Source organism: Podarcis bocagei (genome assembly GCF_964188305.1).
Source record: "Podarcis bocagei genome assembly, chromosome: 1".
Classification (NCBI taxonomy): domain Eukaryota; kingdom Metazoa; phylum Chordata; class Lepidosauria; order Squamata; family Lacertidae; genus Podarcis; species Podarcis bocagei.
The window spans coordinates 11,370,382-11,393,729 of NC_138125.1; positions in this window are offsets into that span (position 1 = coordinate 11,370,382).

Below are 23,348 nucleotides of genomic sequence, written 5' to 3' on the forward strand. Positions count from 1 at the left end.
GAAGCTGTACACCGGCTCCCTCAGCCAATAAAGTGAGATATGCACCGCAACCCCAGAGTCGGCCACGACTGGACCTAATGGTCAGGGGTCTCTTTACCTTTTTTATCTCCAGCCATGGTAATGTAGATAAAAATGTGTTTGCTAGGGGGAAACACACATAAAAATGCACACGTTGGTGGAAAGTATCCTACAAAAGTGAATTACCTTGGGGGAAATTGCTTGCAAAAATGCACCTCCTGGGCAAAATTGCATTTAAAAATTATATATCAGGAGAACGTCACACTAAAAGTCATGAAGATTATTTTTAAAATGCAGATTGGTGTGGAGATGTGGAGAACAGGACTTAAGATTGGAAGAGTAGACCTAGATTGACAGATTCATCCATCCCTACAGACTGGACAGTCTTATGTTTCTTCGAAGAGCAGGTGTGTGTGTGTGTGTGTGTGTGTGTGACTGTTCTAGTCCATTTCATGCAGAGCCAGCAAAGAAATGCCATCAGCAATGTGCAAAAGGAGGACACACTTTAGTTGGAGAATGCACGGGGGCAGTGAAGGTTAGAAGTACACAAGGATGTCCATATTTTCATCTGTGCCAAAAGGTCTGGCATTATTGTTGCTTAGGCTGCTGGGTGTTTTTAATAGGTTGTTGCATGTTCATTATTATAATATGTAATTTTTTATTCACAAAACTTCAGGGAGGTGCTTTGACAATGAGCAGTAGCTTCACTAAGGAAGAGACCTAATATAAACTCCCCATAAGCTCTGTGCAAGCAAATCAAGCTGAATGATCAGTAAACAGGCCTTCTGGAAGAGCCCTTACACAGCCAGGGCACCACTACAGAGAAGGCCCTACACCAATCCCATACACCTACTGCCCCACAATCCCAGGTCAGTTGATTGGGGAAGAGGAAATCTGACAGATACTTGTTTTCCGGATAGGCATAGGGGAGAAATCTGATCCATTTCACATTAAAGGTGAAGCTACATAATTTGCGCTTTCCAGATAAAGTACATGCACCCGAACACAGCCACTCTTTGAAATTCACGCACCTCTCCAGTGCAATTCTCCAGCAAAATCAAGTGTACAAAAATGCATATAGCAGGGTAATGTACATATTTCAGGAAAATAACACGCAAAAATACATTATGTTAAGGAGCCATTGCTTTGCAAAATTATGTGAATATTAGGCAAAATTCCATACAGAACTAGATATATAAGTAGAATTTTGCACTAAAAACCTGATGAATTTTGAGAAGGACTTAAAAAAAAAAATCAGACTGCTGATGTGCAAATCAACTAAACTGGATACTGGAAAAATGAGGATATAAGAGAAACTAAAATTGACAGATTCATCCATCTATAGTCTCAGGCAGGACCAGCCCTCCCATGAGGCGGGGTGAAGCAGCTGCCCCAAGCAGCGGAAGACCCCAAGGCAATGCCCCTGTTGGTATCCTGCCACCTTTGCCAGTGGCAGAGAAGCAGTGCTGACATTAGTGCCACCTTCCGACAAAATCTTGCCAGATCTTGCAAAGCGTGCGAAATCTCATGAGATTTTGGCAAGGTCATGCAAGATTGCACCAGAACCCACTAGTATTGTAGAGCTACCAGATTTGGGGAAACTCCTGAGCCTGGAAGGGTTTAAAGTTTACCCACATCAGAATCTGGTAGCTCTACAATGCAATATATCTGGAGAATACTAGTTACCGGCAATATATATCATCTTGTTCTACTTTCCCAGTGAAGGGCATTAACCAGCAGCAGACATCTACAGGGGGTGAGATCAATTAAAACAGAATGAATCACTGCTCTTTCCAAAATCAATATTAAACCAAAGGCTCTAAGACAGGAGGGTGGAATTACTTAAAACTATATAAATTTAATGCCATGTTGCTACTTTGCAAATATGGGGATGGTGGAGCATTTGAAAGGAAAGCCATATGTACTGTTACCGAGTACAACCAAATCTGTATAATGAGTGATTTTGCAAGGGTGATAATGCAAGTCTAGCACCACACTGTTCCTTCCAAAAAATAATAATAAATCCTTTTCTAAATCATGCAGGTTTTTAAAGCTGGGAGCTGCTTGTAGCTTATAACCAACTGATCCCCACAGTGCTGATATTGCAAGGACTGCTTATAGATGAGAAACAATGTGCTGATGAGGGGGAGATGAGAAACATTCCCCATCTTGTAAGGTTCTGGTAAGAAGCAGTTATATTCTCACAATTAAAGCCTCTTTATATAAGGGAACTCTTCCTCTATATTGCTCTAAATTTCTCCTGAGGCGTTTTTCACCTGTCACTCTGTCAAAGGGGCTCGGGAGAATCTCCTTCAGAGCAACGATCCCACCAATATTTCAAAATGATTTGTTTATTTCTTGAATAATATTTCTTGCCCCATCCTTCGTCATGAGGTTCCAGGGGGAGGTTACAACAACAGGGTGCGGTCTTCTTCTTTGGTGATCACTCGTAGCCGAGTAAGATTGTCTTACATAAACACAGTCTTAACAATGAGTCCGTAAGTGACTGTGGAGGCCAATTCTGGAACTACACATCCTTCCACAGTGGGGACATTGGTTTCCGGGCGGGAGTTGATCACGGTGTGGATTTGCCAAGCATGCCTTCCTCTTAACATGTTTCTCCCTTGCGTTCTGAGTTTGAGTGTCTTCAAAGCCCATGACACCTTGTTAAAGGCTGTTCTCCAATTGGAGCGCTCGCAGACCAGTGTTTCCCAATTGTTGGTGTTTATACTACATTTTTTTTAGATTTGCCTTGAGAGAGTCTTTAAACCTCTTTTGTTGACCACCAGCATTAAACTTTCCATTTTTAAGTTCGGAATAGAGTAGTTGCTTTGGAAGACGATCATCAGGCATCCGCACAACATGACCAGTCCAACGAAGTTGATGTTGAAGAATCATTGCTTCAGCACTGGTGATCTTTGCAGGACATACAATAATGAAAACAAATAAATTCATAAAAATTATAAGCCACACACAAAATGGAACAAAGCAATATACATTCAGCAAAAGAGGCAGACGGGAAGGAGAAAACGAGTACTGGTCACGGTTTTTTGAGGACTTGCACTCCCCCCCCCCCCGTATCATGGTGGTCTGTGATTGAACAGATCAGACCTCATATTTTGTACTTTGTCCTCCTCTGTCTCATTCAGGGTAGCATCAAGGATTACCAATGCCTGTTTCCCAGAACAGACTTGGGTGACGACTCCACTTCCTATGGGTGAGAAGGCCTATCGTGGAGGAGGGGTGAGCTATCAATTGTTTCCCACAGGTATCTGCTCAGCCACTGTGAGAACAGGATGGTGGACTGGCTTGGCCTGATCCAGCAGGCTCTTCTTAGCTTGTTAGAACTCACCTTGCTCCCCAAGATGGCAGTTAAGGCTGTAAGGAGGCAGCATCCCGTCCTGTGTTCGCCGCAATCAGCGCTGTTTTGGTTCTGCTGCAGTTCGGCTTCTGCTAAAACCTAGTTTATTTGTCTTGCTATCTGCTATAGACGAAACTAACATAACTAAGTTTGTAATTAATTCTAATAGCCCCTGATTAGTAGTAGGGGATGAATTTGTTTGGTTCACGTATTGATGTGAATCTACACCATTTGCACTTCTCAAACCAACTGAAACGCAGGTATCCTTCACACTTCTCAGATTTCTTTACAATGCAGCTCTCCAATGAAAGAAATGTGTACCTAATATTAGGGGAAAGTGCACACAAAAATCAATGGTGAAAGCAATGCAAAAAAGAGAGAGAGCATTATATTCTGGGGGAGGGAATGCTTGCAAAATTGTACATTTTAGGTAAAAATATACATGTACATTTTAATATACATATACATTATAATGCATACTCCTAATAAATAAATAAATAAATAAATCTCAAACTAATGTGGAAATGAGTAAAACTGTAGACTGGAAAACTGAGAACCTGAGAGAAACCAAATCTGACAGTTATTCCTCTTTCCTTACTTTATGTAGCCCTCTGGTGGTTGATCCTCTCTCCTCCATATTAATTGTTTAAGCTAGAATAACTAAACCCCACCCTGTGTCCAGTCCATACCATCAATCCCCCTCCTTTTTTAAAGGACTCAATAAAATTAATGGGCTTGGAGCAGAAAGGATTTATCTTTCCATTTTTAAGAATTGGGAAAATGGGCTTCTCATGCAAGGTCAACCTTTTAATATATTGTTATGAGGGGGTTTGGGGGGGGGGCAGTAGGCTGTATGTCCAGACTCTTCTAATTCCTGCATCCAGCAAATGTTAAAATCTAAGGAAGGCCCAATGTTATTGGGCAAATTTTGGCCACAACTTTATTGATTACAGAATGTGAGCTTAGGCATTGAATGGACCCGACTATATCTGACTCCTGCCCACTGTGCAGGGAGTCCGGTAAGGGTAAACCACCAGAAGGGGGAGCACCGTCGATGCAAACCAACTCGAGCCCCCCCCCCCCCAGGTGTTCCCGATGGGGTTGTGTCATAGCCCTAGCCTCGCCCCGGGCTTCGGACAAGATCCACACCCCCGGATTCCTTTAACAGAATACCCTTAAGCTTGGAGGGGCAGGTGATGGCCACACCTCCCCTCCCCCATCATAAGGTCCAACAATACCTAACAGCAAAACCTTACAAAGTTGTGACGGTTGCTACGAGGTAGGCGAAAACCAAATGGCCCCATGCCAATTTTGCCAAGTGGAAAAATTCCTACCAGGCCCCACAACGGCAACCAACCAAGGTCCGTAGCAAGGCCAGTGAAAACCTGCAAAAAAGGGAGGGAGGGCGGGAGATTGAAGGAGCGAGCCAAGAGGAAGCCCTCCGGCTTGCGCCTCCATTTAAATGGTCCTGGCCACGCCCCCACCAGCCAGCGGATTCGCTGGCAGAGTGATGACGCAGCCGGGATCCCCAGGGCAACGCGGGACTTCGTCCCCCGGCCCTGGGGGAGAGTGGGTGACCACATGGTCCACAGCAACTCCTCCCAAAAAGAAAGTGGAGCTGACCTCTCTGCCAGATGGCAAATGGGTGCACCCTCCTCCCTCAACTTGCTGGTAGATAGCTAGTATAGACAAGGGCCAGAGCTGAGGTCATAGCTGTCAACTTACAGATTTGAAAATAAGGGACCAGCAGCCTTGAAAATAAAGGATCAGCAGCCAAAATAAGGGATTTTCCAAGCACAGGTATGTTCAACTTCTGAGCCCCTCCGAGCCAAAGGCAGAGAGCCCAGCCAGCAGCCAAACGAAGCCTCAAGCGGTGGTTCCCACAGTGCAGCAACCCGGCAAAGGGGACGGAGTAAGGAAAACCACCGTCACCTCTCCGCTGGGAAGCGCTGAGCAAAGGCGAGTCCCCAGGCAACGCGGCCGATTTGATAGGCACAAGGCATGCAAGCTCCACCCCCCAGTCGTTCTTAGACTTCTTATTGGGTGAGCAACACAGCCGAGCAACACAGTTGGAGCCTCCCTCCTCCCTGGCCGGCAGGGAGGGAGGGAGAGGAGATGCTTCCTTTGAAACCTGTGAAATTTAAGGGACATCATCAATAAGGGACAGCAGCAGGACATGGCGCGGGGATAAGGGACTTTCCCGCCAAATAAGGGACGGTTGACAGCTATGGCTGAGTGTGTGTGTGTGTAAGCTAGAAGCCAAAGGAAGAAGCAGGCTGAGGCCTGTGAGAGACATGCCTGATTTCTGCTCACATCCAAGGCTATGGCTATGAACCCCTCCATCATAGATTCAGGTTGTATATACATGTACATAAACCATATATCTCAAAGACCCCCACAGCTGTACCTCATTCCAAAGGAAACACAAAACCCTGGAATTTCGCACCAGTCAGTGATGGGGGTGGGCATGTGACATATATTGCCCATCAGCTTTTGTGTCTCCTGCTATCACAGGGAAGGAAGGTCCCTTGGAAAATATGCTGACAGCACAATATCCTCACTCTTCCCCCTGCAGGCTGTTTGGGGGTTTCCTGGTGCCTTTGAGCCAATCTGGGATGCATGTGGGAAGAATAGGCCAGTTTGTGGAAGAGAAGACTATCAGCGCTACTAGCCAAGACGGCTGCATTCTCTCTCCATCATTGGAGGCAGCAATGCTTCTGAATACCACCTTGGTATTCACAATGGGGAGAGCGCTGTTGTTCTCAGATTTCAGGTTCCCTTACGCATCCGGTTGGTCAATACGATAACCGGATGCTGGACTACGTGTGCCGTTGCTCTGATCCAGCAGCCAGTCTCTTACGTTCTTAGGAGGAAAGAAACAGGGAGGCAGATTAGAATCACAGAATTGTAGAGCTGGAAAGGGCCATGAGGATCATCTAGTCCAGGGGTCAGCAAACCTTTTCAGGAGGGGGCCGGTCCACTGTCTCTCAGACTTTGTGGCGGGCCGGACCCACCACCTCCCGAAAGCACCCCCTCTCCCGAAAAGTGGCAGCCTCCGCGCTGCCGCCGCTTCCTCCCGCTCAGCCACCTCAGCGGGAAGAAAGGGGCAGTGCCCAGAGGCGTCCGCGGTTTCCGATTGGCTGCAGGAGCTTCCAGCATCGCTTCCCGCTCAGAGGCATCCACAGCTTTTGATTGGCACCTGTTTAGCGTGGGGACTGACTGAGCAGGTGGCAGGGTCCGCAAGGTTTGTGGGCCGGATTAATGAACTCAGTAGGCTGTATCCAGCCCACGGGCCTTAGTTTGACAACCTCTGATCTAGTCCAACCCCCTGCAATGCAGGAATATGCAGCTGTCCCGTAGGGGGATCAAACCTGCAACCCTGGTGTAATCAGCACCATGCTCTAACCAACTGAGCTATCAGAAATTGGAACATTTTCTTTTTATCCTACTTTCACCTTACTGTTTCTTTGCTGCCATTTATTTATAAATGTTCTCAACATGGGCCATGTATAAGATGACCCCTATTTCTGGGAACTACAAATGGGAGGAGATTGCCCAGAGTTGTTGAGCTTTTTTGGGGGGGGTTGCCGAAAATTGTCTGCACAATTGCCACAGCGACAGCCAATCAACAACAGCCTTTGCCGCAGCCACCAATCACCTGCCCAATCGCCGCTGACAATCTACTGTTTGCGGCTGCAATCAATCACTCGTGTCCCCCCTCTGCACTATCCATGCCTAAGATGACCCAATTTTTAAAATATTATTTTATAATAAAAAAGCATCGGCTTATACATGGAAAACTACGGTAACTTGGTGGGGCTGCACTGAGGTCACAGGAGTGTGGCCAATGAGAGGTCCTAGGGGGAGTGGCCAAGTTGTTCTCCTTTTCTGTCCTCCCTCTTCCCTTGCAAATATACTATGTATTCTTAAAATCTAACTGAACTGAACAGTGTCTTACTTTGGATCAGAAGGGGGGGGTGTCTCTGCTGCCACAATTGTTTCTCTGCTGAGAGAAATACTGTGTGGTTCTGGTTCTGTGTCCTGGGTCTCTCCCTATTTTCCTTCTTTGCAAAGAAACAGTGGACATCTTCCAGCCTTCCTCTCTTATTCAGTTGCTTCCTGCAGCTATGAGTTTGAACTAACCAATATAATTTCATCCAGCATTAATAGCAGGGATGAAATTTCTCAGAAGGAAACTGTTGTTAGAGCCACAGGTCCCAACACCCTTTAAAAATAACCGTTGCCAGGATTCGCTGGGGGAAGCCATGGTTGTTAAGGTGGTATAACAGTGCTCTTCATGCATGGTGTGACCACAGTCACCCTCCCTTCATTTCAAGGCTGGCACTGCCCAAAAGTGCCTGCCAATCACCCCCAATTCCATTTAGAAGAACGTCTGCCTGTCCATGCTAATGCCTAATGTTAAGTTGTGGGTGAACATATCAGACGACACAGCGATTCTTCAAACAGCTCTTGTTTATTCACAGGCCAGAACTGAACTGAACGGTTCAGCCAGCCTGCTTATATATAGCTCCACTAGAACGCAACAGTAACCATTTTCTGTAACTATCCAATCACTGAACGTCACTTTCGATCCCTTATTTGCATATGGGGACCTGAACTATCTACAGTATCCCCCTGCTGGCCCAGGGTGAGAACTTCAGTACATAACACCTAACAAGCAAAATAGCACAGTGAACATTGAAAGACCATATTATTTTACTCGGCCATCTTCTATTGGCGACATTTGCAAAAACCCCGGACCCCGTAGCTCTTCTCCTGTGCTTTCTGTCTGAAAGGTCTTCCTAGAAAGTAGAGTCATGTTACGGAGAGAAAATTCTTCAAGTAAAGTAAGTTTAATGTCATTCAGACTAGAAAATAAAAGTTCAGGGTGGAGATGCTACTTCCCTGATGGGAACAAGGAGAAAGAAAGATGAGCGGTGAAGTCATGCATGGAGTGGCCAAGTTGTTTACGAATCTCTTGAAGGAGCCGGGCTTTGTTCGTTGCTCAATGCAAACACTTGCAATGACTTAGCTCTGGAGTGCTTTGCTTTTAGAAAATTTGGGGCTGGAGAGAGACGGACAAGTGTTTTCTTTGTTGTTATTGTCAAGAAGATGAGTTGCACGGAACAAGAAGAAGAGAGAAAAAACGCTTGCCCACTTCATTGCTTTCCTTAAGGCCTGTGAGATTTCATCTATCACACCCGCCAAAAAACTATTTGGCTCAGGGCCTCTTCTGACATTACAGGGAAAGACAAGCTCTTGTTTATCCATCATGTGTCTCTGTGGTGAACTCCACAACCTGTAGAAAAGGAAACGCATATCTGAAAGCACATTGTAATTATTCGCAGAAGGGTTGCGACCAATTGTAGATACCAGACCGACGTTTACCATGTTTCGACGTATGCATCTCTCCTCAACTTGTTGCAGTTGTCACTGAGGCTATATATCAGCGGTTCCCAAGCTTTTTGAGCCAGTGGGCGCATTTTGAGAAAGTGTTGTGGGTGCCAGTCACAAAATGGCTGCCATGGGGTGTGACAAAATGGCCACCATACCTAAAAGAGCCTCCTCCCCATAAGCCATTCCTATTAATGGGGGGCAGGGTAGGCACCTACATTAGCTACCACCACAATCGCTCACAGAAAGAAGTACTTTGCATCTCTCCTGTTTAAAACAGAAGTGGGTGGATGTGTCCAATCCTGGCATCCAACCGCATGCGGGCATATTTGGGGGAAGAGGGTTTAATGCAGGAGAGGCCCAGGCAGGAACATCTCTCCTTCGGTTGATTCAGGCATCAGCCGACCTCACTCCCAATCCTTTTTGACCACCATGTACGTTGATGGAGCTCGGGGCCTGCCCAAGACATTTTGCGCCCTAAGGTGAAAGACAAGATGGCTGCCATGTACAGAAGAGTTGCGACAGGATAGCATCCTCCACTGCAAACAGATTGGGGGCCCAGGAGAGAGCTCTTGTTGCTCTTATTAGAGGTTACCGTCCACACACTTTCTCTGCACAATACTGGTGGTTAGGTAAACCTCTCTCTAAACTGTTTAGCAGAGCTTTTCTTTCTTCCTCTCTCACGGAAGTGGTGAACAGTGACGAAGGGCAGCACTCTTCAGTCGGACGTTTGCTATCCGGCATCTGCAAAAACGAAGCCGAGTGGTCTTCTTTTTATTAACACTTCCAGCTGACGCTAATTAAACTCAGAGTGCCACTCCCAAACTTGAAGGAAAAGCTCTGGAACCTTCTAGAAACTTTCTAATTGTTTCTTTGCAGAATGATTCCCTAACAGCTCTGTCCAGGGGAGCTTAGCATCTGTGGCAGCACACCTCACTTTGCCTCGTGGTTGGGCCAGCTCTGATGGAGCTGTTAATAATAAGAATAGTCTATGCCTCTTTATATTTCTCCAGGTCCCACACTGATGGCAGTTTACAGTGCCTGACCTCATATGGTAAGCACAAAGACAGAATTTTTGATGCAACATTTAAAATGTTGGCAACATGTCAGATTATGGATTATTATTATTTTTGCACATCCATCAGCTTCTTTAATGATTGAACTTCCCATACCCCTTAAATATTTGATCATAGTCAGAAAAAAGGAGGGAGTTGAAGTATTCCATCCAAAAAATAAAATAAAAAACCCTCTGTGTCAGGTTTCCTCTCAGGAGAGAGATCCACCTAGTATTCTCTTGATTTACATGTTATCAGATGCTTCAGGAAATTTCCCAGGCTTCCCCAATTGGCGCCTTCCCACAGGCAGATTAGTTTAGTACTCAAGACTGGTCAATGTATTTTGGTATCTGAGGTAGAAAATCCCAAGAAACACATCCCCCTAGGAGTAAAAATAATAATAAACAACTATGTGCTTCCTGAGGCTGCCATTTCATTCTGCCAGTGGTAGGGCTGGGCCTGCTTGGAAAAACCATGCAATTGATTCTAGACAGGTTGTTTATCCCTCATAAAACAAGCTGTAGAATAGGGGTAGGGAACTTTTCTAGCCTGGTGAGGCAGATTGTAATCTCCTCAACCCTCACAGGCCAGGTTCGACAAGTGGGCAAAACCCTTTTTTGTTTTGTTTTTTGCCACCTGTGGGAGTGAGTTCCATAGTGGGTTTTTTTTTTGGGGGGGGGGATAGCCATCTGTTATATATCTATTTTATTAAGGATTTTCTTGTTTTACAGAAGTAAGTGTAATGCCTCGTATCCCCCCCCCGTGTAACATTTTTACAAATCCGTTTCATTTGTTGAGACATTAGGGGGAGAAGAAAAAAAGGGGGGGGAAGAAAGGGGGTGGAGGGAGGGAAGATGGATGGGGGTGGGGTCGGGTGGCGATGTTTCTGTTATGCTTAAGGTATGTAGGGTTTGGTGTCAGCGCTGCTTGTGCTGTTCACTTGTGTTCCTTTGGTGGTGAGACAGGTTGGGGTTGGCCTAGGATGTGGTTGTTTGTTTGTGGTTGGCTGTGGTGATCTTTGTTTTCGTGTGTGAGTGGGGTGGATGAGTGTTTTGGATCAGGTTAGCCATATTGATTTGTATGCTGTTGGTGGATTCTTGTCATTGTCTTGTTGGGCTGTGTATGTGATAAACCTGTCAGGAGTAAGCATGGACTGATGGTACCAAATAGTATGAGTTCCATAGTTTAACCATGTCCTGCAATCTGTGCTGAATCTTCCAACATTCAGCATCATAGGGTGTCCATGTTATGTGAGAGGGAGAAGAACATTTTTCTATCCACATTCTCCATGTGGTGCATAATTCTAAAAAACGTCTTGCTCGCCCTTTTCCTAAACTAAAAAGTCCCAAACACTGCAACAGTTCCTCATAAGGCTCCATCCCTTTGATCATCTTGCTAACCTTTTTTCTGAACCTTTTCCAAGTCTACAATAATCCTTTCTGAGGCGAGGCATTAAAAGCCCCCCTCAGAACACACACACAACAATTAGCATTGGGAAGGGGAACTGCCATTGATATCAGTGCGAGTTTTTGCCTCTAATGATAATTGCTCCAAGGGGGGTATATTAGAAAGAAGGCAGAAAATCTTTAGATTTTCACTCAAACCTCAAAGCATTAACTAAAATGACGTGGAGTTAAGAGAAAAGCATAGCACTAAAACAATTAAACGGAGTTGTTGTTGGGGTTTTTTTTGCATTGCATTGCTCCTTTTTTTATATTGCATGCACACACACATTCTCTTGACAGAGGATGGTGCGTGACATTGCTGACCAGCCAACATGATCAAGAACCTAATTTGTGAAATAGATTCTTCTGCCAAGAAAATGTTCAACAGTAATAGTGGTTTTTTACCTTGTCAAAAAAATGATTAGGCTTAAGCAGCCCTAAACTACCCAATAACATCAGAAATGGAAGGATCACAAAGGCTAACCAATTTCTTAGGAAACCTCTGGATTTGCTAGTAAGAGCCCTTATTTTATGCTTGAAGAGTAATCAAGACAGTCTCATTTTCTGCCATATTTATCACTCCATAAGGCAGAGTCCAGTTATAGGAAAGGACAATGGCTTGTTATTTTTCTCTTATTAATGCCAGAAGAATCATCTTCAAAACCATTTCACAGATTTCCTTGACGTCCACTACCCTCCCAACATGGGGTGTTTTTATAGACAGTTTCTCAGCTCCATGTTGGGAAGGAGCTGGTGCAAACAGGGGCCACATTGTGGGTTTTTTTTGTAATGTCACAAAAAAGCTAACTCATGAGCAAGCCCAATGCTCTTCACAGGGTCTACAGGAGTAGCCAATGTGGTGCCCTCCAGATGTTCAGAATCAAAACTCCCACTATGCTGGCCAAAGTTGATGATGGCCATCTCTGTTACAGAACATTATAGGGCGCTACTCTTTCAGAAGGAACATCATCACCATCATTTATTGGTGGGGTTACTCCAGTTCTTGGCACCCAACAAATGAGCCCTGAAGGTGACCAACAAACTACATAAATCAGGGCTAGGAGTAGAGGAGGACTTGGATAATATGGAGCCCTGTGTGAGGTCAAAATTTGACACCCACACCCAGCAGCCCTCACTCTGCCTTCCCAGAACCGGGTAAGAGAGGCGCAGGGCTTTGGGAAAGAGGCACATGGCTCTGGCAGAGTCCCAAAGTTGGGAAAGCACTAACTAGACTTTGGGAAGGAGGCAGGAGGACTCTAGGGCCCTGTCAGATCCTTGTTCCTCCTTCTTAAAACTTGCACAGCTCTGAATCCACCCCTGCTGGGAGTCTTTTTCAGCCTGAGACAGAGGCACTATCTTCTCAAGGTAACTGATGTTCTGATGTCACACGCGCAACATCACAAGGAGCCGGTGCGTGGAACTGATCACCCTCTGCAGTGTAGTTTGTTGGCCACTTTGGACAATCAAAAAGCTGGGCATCGTTAAAATGCTAAGTTGATAAGATTTCTTTGTTTAAAAGATAGACAGATGATAGACAGATAAAAGATAGATTAGGGCTGTCTAGGCTGTCTGGATTTTCCCAGAATTTTAAAGGCAGAATTGACGCCTGGGGGAATTTCTGAAAGGCGACGCTTTGCCCTGGGTTTTAGGCAAGTCAATCGTGTATCATTTTTGTGAAAAAAAGCAACTTTGGGGTTTTCCTTAAATACAACATCTCAACCATTTTGGGGTCTTTCAGGGTGTCCTGGTTTTTGCTTTTTTAAATATGACAACCCTAAGGGGGAGGGAGGGAGGGAGAGAGAGAGAGAGAGAATATTTTGCTAAATTATATGAAGGGTGGTTTTGTCTTCTTTTGGTCTTGGTTAATTATCCTTTTTTGTTTCAAACCCGTCAGGCTCTTTGAAATGAAGCCTAAATGAGGACCCTCTATGGAGAACATATTTTCAGCCAATAGAAAGATAATAGGTGTGAATGAATTGCCAGTGGCAACAATATGACAGTAGTCTTATAATAGCTGTCTAATATGAGACTGAAATATCTTGAGTTCAGCTGAATTGGGAGTCAGAAGAAACCTCCCTCTCTTTTAGGGTGCAACCTGTGTGAAAAGAGTTCTGTACGATGGAGTGTTTGTGGGGAAACCCTTAGATGTGCCAGGATTTTATACTTTATGGCTTATTGCACATGCCACTCAAAGGAAACAGTTGCTTAGGATTAAGTTTCGTTGAACTCAGTGGTGCTTGATTTAACTGCATAGGTTCAACCTGCGAAAGACGCTGAGCTTTAATGAAAGTTCTTGGGCCAGCCTTTGCCATCTTGTGAGAAATGCACGCACTCTTGCAAAGAAGAGTTACGTCTGCCTCCAAAGATGGTTCAGAAACTTCAGCTGGTGCAGAATTTGGCAGCCAGGTTGCTCACTGGGGAAGACGGTTTCAGTATATGACACTGATCCAGGCCTGACTGCACTGGCTGCCAATGAGCTTCCAGGCCCAATTCAAAGTGCTGGTTTTGGCCCATAAAACCTTAAATGGCTCAGGACCGCAATGCCCCAAGGACCGTCTCTCTCTCTCTCTCTCTATTAACCTTCCTGGACTCTGAGATCACCATCTGAAGCCCTTCTTCGTGTGCCTCCTCCACAAGAGGTCCAGAGAGCCAGTGTGGTGTAGTGGTTAAGAGCAGTGGATTCATAATCAGGTGAACCGGGTTCGATTCCCTGCTCCTCCACATGCAGCTGCTGGGTGACCTTGGGCTAGTCACACTTCTCCGAAGTCTCTCAGCCTCACTCACCTCACAGAGTGTTTGTTGCGGGGGAAGAAGGGAAATAAGAAGAAGAAGAAGAGTTTGGATTTGATATCCCGCTTTATCACTACCCGAAGGAGTCTCAAAGCGGCCAACAATCTCCTTTCCCTTCCTCCCCCACAACAAACACTCTGTGAGGTGAGTGAGGCTGAGAGACTTCAGAGAAGTGTGACTAGCCCAAGGTCATCCAGCAGCTGTGTTATGTATTGAGTTGAATAGGATCCAAACTGCAGCAGTCTGATTGGTCCTAGAACAATAGGATCCAAATTGCAGCAGTCTGATTGGTCCTAGAACAATAGGATTCAGAATGCAGCAGTCTGATTGGTCCTAGAACAATGCAGCAGTATGATTGCTTGGCAGGAACCATCCAATCATGCTCCAGATATAAGTGAATCCACAACCTGATTGGCTTACAGTAGAATTCCAGAATTAGCCAATCATGTGCAGCCCATTGTGTAAATAATGTATATAAAGCAGATACTTTGAGGGGACTTTCATTCATTCCTCCTCACCACTATGAGCTGAATAAAGAGCATGAAATCACTTTGCGACTCTGAGTATACTTCAAGCTGCATGTGGAGGAGCGGGGACACGAACCCGGTTCACCAGATTACGAGTCCACTGCTCTTAACCACACTGGTGTAGGAGATTGTTAACCACTTTGAGACTCCTTAGGGTAGTTATAAAGCGGGATATAAAATCCAAACTCTTCTTGTCTTTTTCTTCTTCTTCTTTTTCCAGAGGGTGGCAAAACAAGTTGTTTAGGCTTTTTCACAAGTGGTACATCTCTGGTTTCTCACAATAGCAATGCGTGTTACCAGTCTCCACCAGTTAGAAGCTGTACAGCTTAACTAGAGACTCTCAACAGCTACTGGTCATACAGGGACCCCTGACCATTAGGTCCAGTCGTGACCAACTCTGGGGTTGTGGCGCTCATCTCGCTTTATTGGCTGAGGGAGCCAGCGTACAGCTTCCGGGTCATGTGGCCAGCATGACTAAGCCACTTCTGGCAAACCAGAGCAGCGCACAGAAACGCTGTTTACCTTCCCGCTGGAGCGGTACCTATTTATCTACTTGCACTTTGATGTCCTTTCAAACTGCTAGGTTGGCAGGAGCTGGGACCGAACAATGGGAGCTCACCCCGTTGCGGGGATTCGAACTGCCGACCTTCTGATCGGCAAGTCCTAGGCTCAGTGGTTTAATCCACAGCGCCACTCGCGTCCCACCCGGTCATCATGATAGCTATATCCTATTGCGATATATCACCCATCAGTCACTGGGAAACAAAAGCAGGAGAGGGCTATTGCCCTTTGACCTGATCTTTCAGGGATCTTCTTGTGCCCTTACGTTCAGGCCTCTTGTCTAGTAAAAGTCATCACAGTCCCTTGTTTTTGTAGCTTTCTCCCCCAGCTGCGAATATTCAGTCCTGGTTGCAACATGACAATGGGAGCCATTGATCCTTAAAAGTTGCTCAAGAATTCTTACAGTTTCCTTAGTGCTCAGTTTAAATGACTTCTTCGAATCTCTTCGCCTGAAACATCAAAGGCGCTCATGCAAAAATCCTATCATCTCCTCAGCAGCTTCTCTAAATTCAACAAGCTACCAAAAAACCTTAAAAAAACAAAAAACAACCCTGCAACAATTGTGAAGAGAGTATCACTTGCTTTCATCAAGGAGTGGAAGTGATAAGGGTGCCGTGAAGAGCAGCTTTAGGGAGAAATAGCTGTCTACTTCAATATTGCTTTTTAATTAAAGGCTCAGAAAACCATTCCTTTTTTTTCACCTTTTAATTCATCTCTTTTACTTTTCTCATCGTTTTTAGTTTTTAAAAAATAATATGGATAAGGTCATCTCCATGTAGGCTGGTTACATTTCTTGTGAAGAGTGTCTGCTTTTGCCTCCTCCTCATCTTTTTTTTTATTTTTTCATGCAGTGCTCAAATACCTTTAAGTTATCAGAAGCTTTTTATTCAGGTTGTTAAATAAGGTGCCAGTCCTCAAGACATTAAGTGTTTTCGTGGAGCACTTGGTGGCTCACGCTTCTTCTGTGTCCCATCCTCTCTTTTAACTGCCACTCTGTGAACTAAGCTGCAACCTATTTATGAATCAGAATATTACTAATTAGTTTTTTTAAGGATTGCTAAAAGGACCAGAATGATTTACTTCAGCAGAGGAGGAAAATGGAGAGAAAAAAATGGACCATTTTCTCCTCCTTTTGGTAGCTGAAGTGTTCTTTCTTTCTTTCCTTCTTTCTTTCTTTTCTTTCAAAGTGTGAAGCTTATTAGTATCCATTTGCAGCATTGGATAGATCTTCATACTGCTCTCTCAAGATCTATTTTCAAACTCACCACCTTATTGGCCAATGCTGCATTAATGGTTTGTTGTACTTTGACCCCAAAAAAACCCCATCCAGTTTGTTTATAGTCTTATTTAAAAAAAAAAATTAATGCAGAATGTTATCCCCATTTTTGGAATGTTGTCCCCAGGGAGGTTCAGCTGGTGCCTTCACTTTAAGCAGGCAAACTGGAACGGGTTCAAGGTAGGGCAGCAAACATGGTCAGAAGAATAGAAAACAAGTCCTTGTGGGGGGAAAGTTTAGCTGAGCTTTTTGCATTGCAGGGGGTTGTGGTAGAGATGAAGCTCAGGGTCCCTCCCAATTCTATGGTTCTACAAGGTTGGATGAACTGCATATGTTTGGCCTGAATAAAACTGAGGGGTGACATGACAACACTTATGTCCCCAAAGGGTAGTCACATAGGTACCAAAAGAGGTGGGGTCGGGGAAAATTAGACTCAGTTCACGTGCAAAGCCAAATCTATCAATTCTGCACTTTCTGGAACAACATGAGAACTGAAACACAGCTGTCCTTCAAATGTTCCCTGATGTTGGGAAAGATGGAGGGCACAAGGAGAAGGGGACGACAGAGGACGAGATGGCTGGACAGTGGTCTCAAAGCTACCAGCATGAGTCTGACCAAACTGCGGGAGGCAGTGGAAGACAGGAGTGCCTGGCGTGCTCTGGTCCAGGGGGTCACGAAGAGACGGACACGACTAAACAACAACAACAAATTAATTTATATATTTCCTAAATGCCAAAATGACTTCTAAGCCACTTACAATGCAGTGACTTGTGCAAATCAACCCATTTTGTACCCTTGTCCCTTTCCAACTTTATCGTTCTACGTTTCCCTTTCTTGTGTAGCTCATCCTCGCTTTCCCCCCTCTTCCCCAGAATTTTGACTTCTCAACATTTCCAATAGACCTTCTTTCAAGAATTCTGGAAGCTGTTACCATGGAAAAGAGAGACCCTTCAGCCTTCTCATCCAGAGAATCAAACTGCCGTCAAAGAGAAAAACAACTTTATATGAAGCTCTACTACAAATGGAACTCTTTAGAAGAGCTGCAAGCTGGCGCACGGATGGCCAACTTGACAATAAATTTCTGCATAATATGGAGAAAGTGAACTGAAAGAAATGCTTTTTCCCTCTTGGGAGGACCAGTCGGCAAGTCATGGCGCCATGCAAGCTAAACTGCTGCTCCTTTTCCAACGTGACTTACTTTCAGCGTTTTACTGCTGCTAATATGGCAGCAGTGCACTGGAAACCAAGTGTGACTTGGAACTGAGTGAGGCATTCTGGGATTGGCGGCCCAGGAGAGCACTTGTATTCAGTGGCAGATTTTGGGCTCTAAAATTTCAGCAGCGCCCTGTGTAAGCACTTTGGGCTTTTGGAAGGAGGTAGGAGGGCTCTAGGACCCTGTCAGAGCCCATAGCCTCCTTCCCAAAACCAGTGGAAAGGCGTCAAATGGCCTCACACAGGGCAGCATATTACCAAGGTTCACCTCTGGAGGGAGTCCCACAACTTGGGGGCTGCCACAGAGATGCCCTCTCCCAGGCCACTACAGACCCTCCAAGTGTCTCTATTTTCCAGGGACATCCCAGATTTAGAGAAGCTGCCCCAGTTTCTGATTTGATTCTGGAGTGTCCTGCTTTTCCTTAGGATGTCTCTATTTTAATTGGAGAAATGTTGGAGGGTATGGATTAACCCAACCCCAAAGTCTTCTGAAGGCAATCCTGTATAGGGAAGTTTTTTTAAAAATGTTTAATGCTTTATTGTGTTTTTATATATGTTGAAGGCTGCCCAGAGCAACCCAATAAGACGACTGGGCTATAAATAGGATTAGCATTATGGAATGGGACGTCCCTTTTTTTGGAGAAATGTTGGAGGGTATGCCACTATACCACCCCCAAGCTTCTGAGGTGTGTTGAATATCCCAAGGATTTAGAGGCTAGACCAGGCTTCCTCAACCTCAGCCCTCCAGATGTTTTGAGACTACAATTCCCATCATCCCTGACCACTGGTCCTGCTAGCTAGGGATCATGGGAGTTGTAGGCCATAGAAGAGTTTGGATTTGATATCCCGCTTTATCACTACCCTAAGGAGTCTCAAAGTGGCAAACATTCTCCTTTCCCTTCCTCCCCCACAACAAACACTCTAAAGACCAACTAAGTTAGTTCTTGGTATAAGCTTTCGTGTGCATGCACACTTCTTCAGATACACAGAAGTGTGCATGCACACGAAAGCTTATACCAAGAACTAACTTAGTTGGTCTTTAAGGTGCTACAGGAAGGAATTTTTTTATTTTGACTATGGCAGACCAACACGGCTACCTATCTGTAAAACAAACACTCTGTGAGGTGAGTGGGGCTGAGAGACTTCAGAGAAGTGTGACTAGACCAAGGTCACCCAGCAGCTGCATGTGGAGGAGCGGGGAAGCGAACCTGGTTCACCAGATTACGAGTTCGCTGCTCTTAACCACTACACCACACTGGATCTGGAAGGTCTGGAGGGCCAAGGTTGAGGAAGCCTTCCAGTGGCAGGAGGGTATATTGCAGAATACAAGCTATAATTATTTGTGTGTAGGTAACGTTCATACAGACCATGTTTAAAAGCCATCGTTCGAAATGTGAGCTTCTCAGCTGGCGTACAAAATATTTCCCCTATTTTGGTTGTCTTCGCCTGCTTCTATGTGTACAAGGAAAAAGCAGAGGAGGGAGACTCTAAAGAAGAAAATTGCAGCAGAGCATCGATGGCCATTAAAGTCTTTTAACAACGAAGCTCTGATCAAATACTTTGCTCAAATTTCCTATTAGCCTGCATAGTGTATAACTTCATTCTTCTGATTCAACAGGAAAGAAAATTTGATGTTACTTGACATAAGTAAAGGTACATTTGCTTTATGACCAGCTAAAGGTCAGGAACATTGTGTGATTGCAAGAAATTGCATCTATTACAAGTTGTAAGCACTCTCTTTACTGCAAGACCTGGCATATGCAGGGCTTAACAGAAGTTGCAGATTTCTTACCACTGGGACTTTGGGGGCCAATGGAGAAGGAGAGTTTTCAGCCTGTGTAACAAAAACAGGAACAGGAGCTTTTCACGAGGAAAAGGATTCAGTTTATTTTGATTATAATATACAGATAGAACAGTGGGAACATATGGTGTTAAAATTTACATTGTGCTATGATCTTAAAGAGGATTTTTATAATATGATGTATCATTGGTGTTTAACTCCTGAGAAACTATTCAGAATGTATAAAGATGTTTCAAATGTTTGCTGGAAGTGTCAAGAACACGAAGGGACATTTTATCATGCTTTGTGGACACGTAAAAAGGCTTTAAACAAATGGATGCACATACATACATTGATACAGCAGATTTTAAAGGTTAAATACTCAATTGGAGCCAGAACTCTTTTATGGTCAATCGACACACAACTAGAAAAGGACCAGGGATAATTACTCCAATATATGATTACAGCGACGATATTGTTATATGCACAAAATGGAAAGATACAGCCCTACTCCCTAAAGAGGAATGGCTGATAAAACTATTGGACATGGCTGAGATGGCAAAGTTTAATGAGAGAAAAATCATTATCAACATTTATTCAGGACTGGAAACTTCTTATGGACTTTTTGTGTGAAAGAGAAAACAAACTTGTAACATCAGGATTTGAAGATGGATAGAATGATTGGATGTTATTGGTCTCGACTGCTCAGTCCACTGAATCCTGTCTTCGCATACCCATCGGTTCCAAAGTGGTGCACAATAGGTAAACAAGAATTGCTGTAAGTGATATAGTTAAGGCCCCGGAGTTAATTGTCTTACAAGGGCCCCTTCGTTAGATGATAATGTGTATTGCATCAAAATGAGGTGATCCAGGTTCCCAGCTTGATAACACAGTAAAGGTAAAGGGACCACTGACCATTAGGTCCAGTTGTGACTGACTCTGGGGGTTGCGGCGCTCATCTCGCTTTATTGGCCGAGGGAGCTGGCGTACAGCTTCCGGGTCATGTGGCCAGCATGACTAAGCCGCTTCTGGCAAACCAGAGCAGCGCATGGAAACACTGTTTACCTTCCCGCTGGAGCGGTACCTATTTATCTACTTGCACTTTGACGTGCTTTCGAACTGCTAGGTTGGCAGGAGCAGGGACCGAGCAATGGGAGCTCACCCCGTCGCAGGGATTCGAACCGCCGACCTTCTGATCGGCAAGTCCTAGGCTCTGTGGTTTAACCCACAGCACCACCTGCGTCCCTCTGATAACACAGTAAGCGTAGCTAATTAAAAAGGAGGATTTATTGCAAAAACAAGTGGATTTGTTGCAACAGAGCACTTTAATCCAAGTTAATAGCACAAAACTAAATTTCTGATATAAGCATGAATCCCTCCTGCAAAATAAAGACTATCTGGAGACTGTGTGTGTGTTAGGGAGAATGTAAACATCCTAATACTATGACTGAGGGAGAAATTTGATTCAGTTTACACTTAAAGGTGAACCTATCTAATTTTCGCTTTCTGAAACAATGTGCCAAGCGACACGTACAAAAGGTGACGTGTGCATACAGCGGGGTAAAGAGCACATGGAAGCAAATATTTTTGTGCAAACAATATAGAAATATGCATTATATTAAGGGAAATCGCTTTGCTATTACGTAAAGAGTGTGCAAAATTGCACACAAAAATGTGCGTGTTGGAAGAAATTCGCACAAAGATGGTGACGAGTTCTCGTCAATGCTTTAAAAATCACAAAGGGTTGCGGAAATGCTGAGAACTGCACTTAAGATCGGGGGGAAATGAATATCTGAGAGAAACCAAAATTGAGGTATTGAGCCCCATTTTTTGTTACATCTGCAGCCTGAAAGGGTCGAGTCCAGGAAAAGCCTCACCGCTTGTTTCTATTGGAGATATAAATTGGCCGGCACCATTTTCAGCACAGGCCATATGCTCCGGCTTTCCCTTGTTCTGTTATTTCAGCTCTTTGCATCAGCTACTTTTCAATTTAGTTTCCAGCTCCTGTTCCCATGGAAACAGGTCTCAAGCAACAGGACTTTCAGCCAATGATAGGGTGGGGTTTTGTGTGTGTGTGTGTGTACACACACACACACACACACACACACACACACACACACAACCAACCACCGACAGATGTTTTCCTGGCTAGTATTTATTTGCCCTGATTTCTATTAGTACTGTAAATTTGATGAGATGGGAGGGCCAGTGGAGGGGAAATGATGTAATTAATACAAACCTGTGGGATTTTTTGTTTTGTTTTGTTTTTTGTGCTTTCTGACTAAAACCTGTAAGCCATTAACCACTTTGTTTCTGTACTATTTGCTTCCTGTTAAGGTGAAAACAAGTAACATTTCTGAGTGTTTTTTTTTACAATCAAGCAGCATATAAATTCTATGAAATAAATAAGTAAAATTAATTTGGGGGAACTGTATACAAAAATGTGTGTGTGAGGAGAAATCCACATTAAAAGGCAGATGAATTCTAATGAGGATTTTAAAAATAAATCCATCGCAGAGAAGTGCAGAGAATTGAACTTAATGTTGGGAAAACGAGAAACTGGGAGAAACCAAAACTGGCAGATTTACTCATTCCTATTCCTGACCATTTTACTTATTTAACTTATATGCATTTAGCTTACCGTATATACTCGAGTATAAGCCAATCTGAATATAATAATAATAATAATAATAATTATTATTATTATTATTATTATTATTATTATTTATTATTTATACCCCGCCCATCTGGCTGGGCCTCCCCAGCCACTCTGGGCGGCTTCCATAAAAACCAAAAATACAATAAAATATCACCCGTTAAAAACTTCCCTGAACAGGGCTGCCTTAAGATGTCTCCTGAATGTCAGGTAGTTGTTTATCGCTTTGACATCTGCTGGAAGGGCGTTCCACAGGGCGGGCGCCACTACCGAGAAGGCCCTCTGCCTGGTTCCCTGTAGCTTTGCTTCTCGCAATGAGGGAACCGCCAGAAGGCCCTCGGTGCTGGACCTCAGCGTCCGGGCAGAATGATGGGGGTGGAGACGCTCCTTCAGGTATACTGGACCGAGGCCGTTTAGGGCTTTAAAGGTCAGCACCAACACTTTGAATTTTGCTCGGAAATGTACTGGGAGCCAATGCAGGTCTTTCAAGACCGGTGTTATATGGTCTCGGCGGCCGCTCCCAGTCACCAGTCTAGCTGCCGCATTCTGGATTAGTTGTAGTTTCCGAGTCACCTTCAAAGGTAGCCCCACGTAGAGTGCATTGCAGTAGTCCAAGCGGGAGATAACCAGAGCATGCACCACTCTGGCGAGACAGTCCGCACGCAGATAGGGTCTCAGCCTACGTACCAGATGGAGCTGGTAAACAGCTGCCCTGGACACAGATTTGACCTGTGCCTCCATGGACACCTGTGAGTCCAAAATGACTCCCAGGCTGCGCACCTGGTCCTTCAGGGGCACAGTTACCCCATTCAGGACCAGGGAATCCTCCACACCTGCCCGCCTCTGGTCCCCCCAAAACAGTACTTCTGTCTTGTCAGGATTCAACCTCAATCTGTTAGCCGCCATCCATCCTCCAACCACGTCCAGACACTCACACAGGACCTTCACCGCCTTCACTGGTTCTGATTTAAAAGAGAGGTAGAGCTGGGTATCATCCGCATACTGATGAACACCCAGCCCAAACCTCCTGATGATCTCTCCCAGCGGCCGCATGTAAATGTTGAAAAGCCGAGGCACCTAATTTTACCACAAAAAAATCAGAAAACTTATTGACTCGAGTATAAGCCGGTTCACCACACCACAAATCTGCAGCAGCAGCGGAGTAAGAACAAGCAGCCCAAAAGGGCTGCTTTTGGGCTGCTTGTTCCTCCTCCGCTGCTGCCGACAGTGGCAAAGGCGGAGGAGGAGAATGGAACAGCCTGAAAGGACCCTC